Source organism: Scyliorhinus canicula, chromosome 13, assembly GCF_902713615.1.
Source record: "Scyliorhinus canicula chromosome 13, sScyCan1.1, whole genome shotgun sequence".
Lineage (NCBI taxonomy): Eukaryota > Metazoa > Chordata > Chondrichthyes > Carcharhiniformes > Scyliorhinidae > Scyliorhinus > Scyliorhinus canicula.
Genome location: NC_052158.1, coordinates 116,102,523 through 116,113,463, shown reverse-complemented (window position 1 = coordinate 116,113,463; position 10,941 = coordinate 116,102,523).

The following is a 10,941-nucleotide window of genomic DNA, read 5'->3' as shown; positions in this document are numbered from 1 at the left end:
ATAATACTAAGAATCTCCAGTTACTGAATTTATGATGTGGATAGCAGTTGTGAAGTTACTCCTAATACAAATCCTCAAGAACTAAGCAAAGATGTGCAAAATGATATAATTCAGGAGGATGGGGATATTGGGGTTATATGTAAATGGTGCACAATGAACAATTATGCAGTTTATGGCACAAATGCTAGAAGTTACAGTAACTTGTAAATTGTTAGGTTTTTCCCTCACTTGTGGAATATGTAGTCATGCAGTAATTCTGTAGATGATTTTTAAAAATTGTTCATGGGCTGCACACATAGCTATCAAAACCAGCGTTTATTGCCCAATTGTCTTAATTGTCCTTCAGATGGTTGTGGTCGTGAACTGCCTTAAACCTCTGGTGTAGGTAGTTATAGGGAGGGAGCTCCATAACTGGCCCAGCAACAGTGAAGGAAAGGTGATTCTTTTCCAAATCAGAATAGTGTGAGACTTGCAGGTCACTCTCTCAAATGGTGGTTCCCAGGCACCTGCCAAAGATAGAGGCTGAGTTTGGAAGGTGCTTTCAAAGGTAGCTTATTGAATTGCTGCAATGCATCTTGTATATGGGTGCATACTGCTGCCCTGTGCCTGTGGAGGGAGTGAATGTTTAAGGTAGGAATGTTTAAATTAGGTAGAATGCCAACTAAGTGGGCTGCTTTGTTGGTGTTGAGTTGCTTGTATTGTTGGAACTGCACTCCTTCCAGACAAATGGGGGGAGTATAACATCACACTCCTGACTTGTTTTCTTGTATATGAAGTTTTAGAGAGTCAGAAGGCTTGCTACTTGGTGCAGAATTCCCAGTATCTTCACTTGCTCTTGCAGCCACAGTATTTATGTGGTTGGTCCAGAAAACAAGGGTGAGAATTTCAAAATGTAAGCATTGTCAAATGGGGAGCCAGTGAAGGTTAACAAGGATATAATCATAGAATTTACAGTGCAGAAGGAGGCCATTTGGCCCATCGAGTCTGCACCGGCTCTCGGAAAGAGCATCCTATTTAAGCCCACGCCTCCACCCTATCCCCGTAACCCAGTAACTCAACCTAGCCTTTTGAACACTAATGGGCAATTTAACCTGGCCAATTCACCTAACCTGCACATATTTGGACTGTGGGAGGAAACCGGAGCACCCGGAGGAAACCCACGCAGACACGGGGAGAAAGTGCAAACTTCACACAGACAGATACCCGAGGCCGGAATTGAATCCGGGACCCTGGAGCTGTGAGGCAACAGTACTACCTATTGTGCCACTGTGCTGCCCTAATGGTGATGGGATGTGGGTGAAGTTTGTAGAAAGTTATAGGCAGTAGAGCTAACCAAGGATTGCATAAGATATACAGCACAAAACTAGGCAATTCGGCTCAACTGGCCCGTGTAGCCCACTCGAACTTCCTAACATCTTTGTTCATCATTCTAAATATATCATCAAACCCGTGATTATTTTCTCCCTCATGCTTATCTAACTTTCTTTTAAATGCATCTATACTAATCACTTGATCACTGTGGTAGAGTGCTCACTTCTTTGATTATAGAAATTTCTCCTGAATTCACTATTGGATTTTTAAAAATAAATGTTTTTTATTGGGTTTTTGAACAAAGTATATTTACCGTTATGTACACAGGATAAGAAACATATATATATATATAGATATATAGATATAGTAAAAAAAACAATAAAAAATAAAATAGAATAACTGGTAGGGTGTTGTGCACCAGCTCAATAGCAGCAACTCTACACATGGCAAAATTATTTACAACACATAAGTAGGCGACTGTTTGCGGGTGGGAAGGGGAGGTGGAGACTGGGAGGTAAATATACATTTGGGTGCCGGAGAAACAATTACAGTGGGCAATACTCGAATGGGTTTGGTGTTGTCGCTTGCTTCTCCCAGACAAATTTTGCTGCTGTTTCGTGCTTACCTCCGCTTCTGCCGTTCCTCCCGTCTTTCGTCGTCATTCTCCTTGTTCCCTACTGGAGATGCCACGTTCGTTATTGTATCCCTTGCCTTCCTTCCGGCTCTCATTTCCCTGACAACCACCCCCCCTCCACCTCTCTTGTTCCCTGTCTCTTTCCCCCCCCCCCTCCCGTGATTCGCTTTTCTTTCCTCTTAGGTTTAGCTGTCCCCCCCCCACCCCCTCTCTCCCGGTCTATCTCTCCCTTTCATGCATTGGCTACTTTCCCCTGATTCTTGGCTACCTGGCTATTCTTCCTCTTGTTCGATGGCCACAAACAGGTCCCGGAACAATTGCGTGAATGGCTCCCACATTCTGTGGAAGCCGTCATCTGACCCTTGGATGGCGAATTTGATTTTCTCCATTTGGAGAGATTCGTAGAGTTTGGTCAGCCAGTCTGCAGCTTTGGGTGGTGTTGCTGACCGCCAGCCGAATAGGATTCTACGGCGGGTGATTAGGAAGGCAAGGGCATCTGCCCTCCTCCCCAGGAATAGATCTGGCTGGTCCGAAACCCTGAAGACCGCCACTTTCGGGCATGGCTCCACCCTCATCCCCACCACTTTGGACATTGCCTCGACGAAGGCTGTCCAGTACCCTGGAAGTCTGGGGCAAGACCATAACATGTGGGCGTGGTTGGCTGGGCCTCGGCACCGTTCACATCTATCCTCCACCTCCAGGAAGAACCTACTCATACGGGTTCTTGTTAATTGGGCTCTATGTATCACCTGCGTCAGGCTGAGTCTTGCGCACGTGGCGGTGGAGTTGACCCTATGCAGTGCTTCGCTCCAGAGTCCCCACCCTATCTCAATCCCCAGGTCCTCTCTTTTTTCTTGTTGCGTCCAGTACGGTGTCGGCCCTTTCTATCAGTCGGTCATACATGTCACTACAGTTTCCTTTGTCTAGTATGCTTGCACCCAGTAGTTCTTCCAGTAGTGGCGGTTGTGGGTATGTCCTTGTCTCCTTTCATAGGAAGTTTTTGAGCTGTAAGTACCTTGGCTCGTTCCCCCTGGCTAGCTGGAATTTCTCTGTCCAATGTTGCGATCCTGCCGTCCGCGTATAGGTTCCTGACTGTCAGTGTCCCTCCGTCCTGCCCCCACTTTTTGAAGGTGGCGTCAGTCAGTGCTGGTGTGAACCTAATGGTTGTTGCAGCTGGGAGCTTTGTCCGACATTTTGGTCAGGCCACATTGTTGCCGTAGTTGGTTCCAGGATTGGAGGGTGGCTATCACCACTGGGCTACTGGAGTGTTTTTTGGGTGGGGATGGGAGTGCTGCCGTGGCGAGGGCTCGGAGGGAGGTCCCCATGCAGGAGGCCTCTTCTGCGCGCACCCACTCGGCTTCTGGCTCCTTGATCCATCCCTTTATTCGCTCGGCCGCCGCCGTCTAGTGGTAGAATTGTAGGTTTGGGAGGGCTAGCCTCCCCCCCCCCCCCCCCCCCCCCCCCCCCCGGATTTTGTTTTTTTGTAGGACCTTCTTTGGGATCCTAGCATTTTTACCCCCCCCCCCCCCCCAATACGAACGCCATAATTAGTTTGTCTAGTGCTTTGAAAAAGGCCTTGGGAATGTAGATCGGAATGGATCTAAGTAGGAAGAGGTACCTGGGCAGTACGTTCATTTTGATCGTCTGGACTCTCCCCGCGAGGGCGAGTGGGAGTGTGTTCCATCTTTGCAGGTCCTTTTTTACTTCCTCCGTCAGACTGGTGAGGTTCCATTTGTGGATCCTTTCCAGTCATGGGCTATTTGGATCCCCAGGTAGCGGAATGTGTCGGGCTTGTTTAAAGGGCAGTCCAGTTAGTGCTGCCCCACCTACTTGTGGGTGTATTGGGAAGATCTCGCTTTTGCTCATGTTGAGTTTGTAGCCCGGTTTGGGGAAAATAAAAGGGGCCGTGGCCCGTATCCAAGTCGAACCAGGAGCCATGCCACACTATTTCCGGGCGCGCCGGTGCCTTACGCCTTGCTCGAAAAGGTAGAAGGGGAGCTCACTCATTTGGAGACTCTGGGTATCATCAGGCCCGTCCGTTTCGCTGACTGGGCAGCACTAATTGTACCTGTAATGAAGCCAGATGCCACAGTTCGCTTGTGCGGCGACTATAAACTTAGTGAATACGGCTTCCCGACTTGCCCGATACCCAATGCCTCGCATAGAGGATGTCTACGCGAAGCTTGCAGGCGGACTCTCGTTCACATAATTAGATATGAGTCATGCCTACCTACAGTTGGAGCTGGACCATGCCTCCCGGCCGTATGTAATGATCAATACACACCGGGGCCTGTATGAAGATTCACCTTTGCCCTTTGGAATATCCTCTGCCTGCGCTATTTTTCAACGCGTTATGGAGGGCATTTTGAGAGGTTTACTGCATGTTGCTGTCTACTTAGATGATGTTTTGATCACAGGGACATCAGAGCAGGAACATTTGGAAAAATTGGAGGCTTTCCTTAGACGCTTTTCGGAGGCTGTTGTCCATTTACGTTGCACAAAGTGCGTCTTTCAGGCGAAGGAAGTAGTCTACATGGGTTATCGGGTGGACCACAAAGATTTTCACCCGTCGCAGAGAAGGTGCGCGCGATTCAACAGGCCCCCGCCCCGACTGACACTTCGCATCTTCGTTCATGCCTCGGCCTCGTAAACTATTACGGAAAGTTCCTCCCCAATTTGGCAACTACGCTGGCCCCGTTGCACCTTCTGCTGAAGAAGAATCACGCCTGGATTTGGGGTCAGCCGCAAGAAACTGCTTTCCGGCGGGTAAAACAACAATTGTCGTCGTCTGGGTTACTAACCCACTATGATCCTGAAAAGCCTTTGCTTGTCACATGTGATGCATCCCCGTATGGTACTGGGGCCGCCCTGTCCCACAAGATGGAGAACGGGGCCGAGCGGACGATAGCTTTCGCCTCCCGCACATTGACTGCAGCGGAAAAAAAGTACGCGCAGATCAGGAAGGAGGGCCTGGCAGTGGTCTTTGCGGTGAAACGTTTCCACCAGTATATGTATGGTCGCCACTTCACTATTGTGACTGATCATAAGCCTCTGCTGGGACTTTTCAGAGAGGATAAGCCAATACCGCCCATTGCTTCCGCAGGGATCCAGTGCTGGGCTTTGTTGCTCGCTGCATACGAGTATTCGCTGTAGCACAAACCAGGAACCCAGATAGGGAATGCCGATGCACTGAGCCGATTGCCTTTATCGACGGGCCCCATGTCGACCCCCATGACCGATGAGGTGGTTGCAACCCTAAAAAAAGGACAGGAGCTGATACTGAGAGACTTGCACAATGGGCATCCAGGTGTGACCAAAATGAAAATGTTTGCCCGGAGTTATGTCTGGTGGCCTGGCCTCGACACCGCCATTGAGAAGGTGGCCCAAAACTGCTCCATTTGCCAGGAGCATCAGAAGCATCCGCCGGCCGCGCCCCTACATCACTAGGAGTGGCCAGGGCGGCCTTGGGCACGCTTGCATGCTGATTTCGCCGGCACTTTTCAAGGATCCATGTTCCTTCTATTAATCGATGCCCAGTCTAAATGGCTAGAGGTGCATAAGATGGTAGGCACAACGTCCTGTGCAACAATTGAGAAGATGCGTTTGTCTTTCAGTACGCTTGGCCTCCCTGAGGTGCTGGTCACGGACAACAGCACTCCGTTTCCAAGTGAGGAGGTTGCGAAGTTCATGAAGGTGAACGGCATACGCCATATCCGCACCGCCCCATACCACCCGGCTTCAAATGGGTTGGCGGAGCGCGCAGTACAGACATTCAAACAAGGCCTAAAGAAGCAATCTTCCGGGTCGATGGACACGAGACTGGCTCATTTTTTGTTTTCATATAGGACCACCCTACATGCGGTGACAGGGGTAGCTCCCGCGGAACTCCAAATGGGCCGGAGACTTCGCACCCGCCTTAGCATGGTTTTCCCGGACATTGGCGTAAAAGTACGCTGCGCACAAGAATGGCAGGGATATGATTCTTCTCGGCATCGGCCGATTCGACAGTTTACGCCTGGTGACCCAGTGTTCGTTCGGAATTTTGCTGGTGGTGCCCAGTGGTTCCCTGGTGTAATCTTTTGCGGAGTGGCATTGTGGCGCAGTGGTTAGCACTGCTACCTCACGCCGCTGAGGACCCGGGTTCAGTCCTGGCCCCAGGTCACTGTCCGTGTGGTTTGCACATTCTCCTCGGGTCTGCATGGGTGTCCCTCCCACAACCCAAAGATGTGCAGAGTAGGTGGATTGGCCACGCTAAATTGTCCCTTAATTGACAAAAAACTAATACGGTACTCTTTTTTTTAAAAAAAAATGTATTTTAATACATGATTTTTGCTGTGGGCTATTTCAATACTGTGGCTGGGCAGGAATCCTGATTGAATAGAGTCAAAGATGGAATTGTGGGAAAGATGGACACATGTTAAAAGTCTGGTGGATTGGTCATGCTAAATTGCCCCTTAATTTCTAAAGGTTTGGGGTGATTGGGCTTAGGTCGGGTACTCTTTCCGAGGGTTGGTGAAGACTTGATACACTAATAATAATAATAATCTTTATTATTTTCACAAGTAGGCTTACATTAACACTGCAATGAAGTTACTGTGAAAATCCCCTAGTCACCACACTCTGACACCTGTCCGGGTACATCGAGGGAGAATTCAGAATGTCCCATTCGCCTAACGAGCACATCTTTTAGAACGTGGGAGGAAATCGGAGCGCCCAACCTGTAACAGCCTTCCCGAACAGGTGCTGGAATGTGGCGACTAGGGGCGTTTCACAGTAACTTCATTTGAAGCCTACTCGTGACAATAAGCGATTTTCATTTTTCATGTCATGGTTTTGTTACAAGGGAGAGACAGCTAGAGACACAGGCAGAGTAGTGCACCTACTGGCTAGGATTTCGCATCTGAATCTGCTTGAGAGAACTGCTCAGAAGAATCCACAGCAGGACGGAGCAGTGTTAAATATGTACAGAGCTCCAGGGCCTCTGGTGAACAGCCTACGTTTCCTACAAAGAAAAACTTAAATCCGGAACAAAGCAGTTTGAGGTACGATTTTGTCAAGCGTGTCAATGCAAATCAGGATGCAAAACTGATATATGTATATGCAGGGAAGTACTGGCAAATGACAGAAGTTTCAGATTTTGGAAGAGAACTGGTGGGTGAAAAATTGATTTTGAGGTTGAGATCCCAGCGTCGGTTATTAACTTAATAGCAGACTCTAAATGAAAAGACTAAGCTGCTGTATTTGACCTGTGACAGCACATTAAAAACACACCATTAGCATTCACGAGTAGCTTCTCCCAGGAAATGCGCAGTGCTGAGTAAAACTAGCATTTTGTTGTTATTGTCCTTCACGACGACCTACATGTGTGAGGTTGGATTTTCCATTCTCACAACGATGGAGACAGCACAAAGGAACTGGCCGAACTCTGCACCTGATATGAGGCATTTCCCCTCTTGTGAACCTGATTTGAGCGAGATTGTGAGGACCAAGCAGACACCCCTACTGCATTAAAGGTAAGCAAATGTGGCATGTGCTGTGATGATTGGCTGGTGTGGGTTCTGAGGTTGGCCGGTTGCAGAAATGGGTCCCGGGGAGAGAGAGAGAGAGAGGGGGGGGGGGGACAAGAAGTTTGAAAACCACTGATTTAGACTGATTCTTGGCTTGTACAGTTATTAGTCTTGATATTTACAAGGTGTGAAATATATCCCCGTTCTTTCACTGTGACTGGGTCAAAATCTGGAACTCACTAATAGTACTGTGTTGTACCTACAGTAGTAATTCTAGAAGGCAGCTTTCTACGATCTTCTTCAAGGCAATTAGGGTTGGGCAATAAATGCTGGCCTAGTTAGTGATGCTCACATTCCATGAATGAATAAAATAAATATTGGTGGTATATTGTCGGTCCACCTTTTGTTGCTTAAGTGCAACGTGATTTGTGGCTCTGTTATTTTTGTGATTCAAAAATACAAACATTGCATCATTTAGTCATGGTTGATTTCTATGCCGGTATTCTTTTAGGGTGTTCATATTTAAATTGATTAGAAGGCTGCATTCATCCGAGGTTTGTGGTTTAGAATCATCATAGAATTTACAGTGCAGAAGGAGGCCATTCGGTACATCAAGTCTGCACCGGCCCTTGGAAAGAGCACCCTATCTATCCCCACACCTCCACCCCATCCCCACACCTTCACCCTATCCCCATAACCCCACCTAACCTTTTTGGACACTAAGGGTAATTTAGCATAGCCAATCCACCTAACCTGCACATCTTTGGACTGTGGGAGGAAACCGGAGCACCTGGAGGAAACCCACACAGACACACTGAGAATGTGCAGACTCTTCACAGACAGTGACCCAAGCTGGGAATTGAACCAGGGACCCTGGAGCTATGAAGCAACTGTGCTCACCACTGTGCTACCGTGCTAAGTAAACAGAAAATAACGGACAGTGAAAGCAGCTTTGACAAATTGACATACTGGAATTTTTGTCTTCCAATTTAAACCAGGTGAATCTCATTTCCCTGACATTCATTGTGAATTCAATTTTTTAATTCCGAATTTTCAAGATTCCTTTCCTGGATCATTTAGTTCCTAAAATGAATTTCACAATATTACACTGGTTTATTATCGATTAAAAGCTGAAAATAATCATCAATGGCTCCAGATTTCATGCCTCTTGTTTAAGTTAGCTGACTTTATCTATGATATTTGTGATAGATAGTCTAGGTTCCAGACCCCAGCGTGCAACAGATAGTGGTCCCACTCCTGGTATATCCGGTCTCTACTCCAGGAAAGCATTACTGGGTGTTTCAAAAAATAATCATGCACATTATGCTTTTGGAGCTATGAGAATGGAGCTGAACAAATACTTGAAAAGGAAAAAAAATAATGGGCTATGGGGAAAGGCCAGGGAGTGAGATTTATTGGATAGCTCTTTCAAAGAGTTGACGCAGGCATGATAGACAGTATTGTATCATGCTGTGATTCTATGATGGTCATGTCAGGTGAACCAACTAAATGGACTGGTGCCAGGAATTTGGTGAGGGTGGGAATTCCATACAGAGTGATTAGGAGGCACTAAGTTGTCTAAATCAAAGGTCAATAAGGAGTAAGTAGGTGAAGCACATGCCTATGTCTTTCCGTAGCTTGAACAAGTTTCTAGTCTGTTGCCATTGCTTTAGCCTGAAGGCCGCCACATCAAGCAATATAATTTAGTGCAATTTTAAGAGGGAGGGGCGAAACATCAAGTTCTGGTGGTTTCCATTCACAAGTCTTTGAAGATAGCAGAACAGTTAAAAGGCATATGGAGTCCCTGGCTTTATAAACGGTGCTAAATAGCAATAAAATACAGCTGTAGAACTGTGGCCATTTTTGGGCAATATACTTCAGGATGTCAAAGACTCTGAGAGGGTGCAGACATATCCCAGATCGTTATCAGGGATGAAAGTATTCAGTTTCCTCAAGCAACCAGAGAAACTGTTGTTGGTTTCCTTAGAATGGAGAAGCTTAGGAAGATCTTAGATACACATTCTCAAAATTGGGGCTTTGATGAAATAAATAAGGAGAACCTATTTCTCGTGTCTGAAAGGTCAGTGGTGGTCACATAGTGGTTAGCACTGTTGCTTCACAGTGGCAAGGTCCCAGGTTCGATTCCCAATTTGGGTCACTGTCTGTGCAGAATCTGCACGTTCTCCCAGTGTCTGCGTGAGTTTCCTCCGGGTGCTCCGGTTTCCCCCTACAAGTCATAAAAGACGTGCTGTTAGGTAATTTGGACATTCTGAATTCTCCCTCCGTGTACCCGAACATGCGCCAGAGTGTGGTGACTCGGGGCTTTCCACAGTAACTTCATTGCACTGTTAATGTAAGTCTACTTGTAACAATATGGATTATTATTACTACCCACTAACTGGATTTAACGTGATTGGCCAACCAGACCAATGAGAGGAAATAGTTATCCAAGAACATAAAAGCAAATTACTGCGGATGCTGGAATCTGAAACAAAAAACGAAAATACTGGACAATCTAAGCAGGTCTGACTCTTTTATCAGCTTTGATAAAGAGTCATTCAGACTGTGGTGATCTAACCACTGTATATATGTGTGCTTGCAGTAGGGGGATGTATAGCTGTACCTGTATTACAGGTTTCTCCGGTAAGCCCCTGCCCGCTAGCTCCGCCCACAGGGAGCTGTATAAATATTCGTAAGTTTCACTGAGATGCCATTCTCAGCTGCCGCCAGAGGAATAGCATCTCACTAATAAAGACTCTCTTGTACTGCACTCGAGCCTTTGTGTACAATTGTTAGCGCCACCATTTATTACAGTGAGATTTTCCTTATACCATGGACATCAGGATTAAACCTGACTGCCTGCAGCTGGATCCGCAGTCGCCCCATGCCAGGAAAGACTTCATTCACTGGCTTGCAGTTTTCGAGGCTTACATCTCTTCAGCGGACCCTCCACCTTCGGAGGCTCAGAAACGACAGCTTCTTTACTCAAGACACAGCTCCAGCGTGTTTCCAGTCATTCAAGATGCGCCTAACTACGCCTGGGCCATGGAACTGCTCAAAGAGAACTACGCACAGTCGGCGAACACCCCGTTTGCGAGACATCTACTCTCTACTCGCGTCCAACAACCGGGTGAGTCGATTGAGGACTTTTGGAGCGCCCTTATACCTCTAGTATGAGACTACGACTGCTGGGCCGTTACGGCCACAGAACATTCCAATTTACTCATGCGGGATGCATTTGTTACGGGTATTGCATCGGACCCCATCCGGCAACGACTGCTGGAAGGGGCCGCTCTCAATCTCACGGCTACAAAGACTCTGGCGCTATCAATGACGGCTGCCACCCAAAATGCGCGATCCTACCTCGCTAGCCACTCGGCCCACCCGTCCTACCCCTCGTGGACTCCGCAACCGCCCCCTCCCCGACAGCCACCCCCGCGCACTACACCTGCGCTGCTTGCCGCACCCTGGGGGTCCCCGCTGCTACTT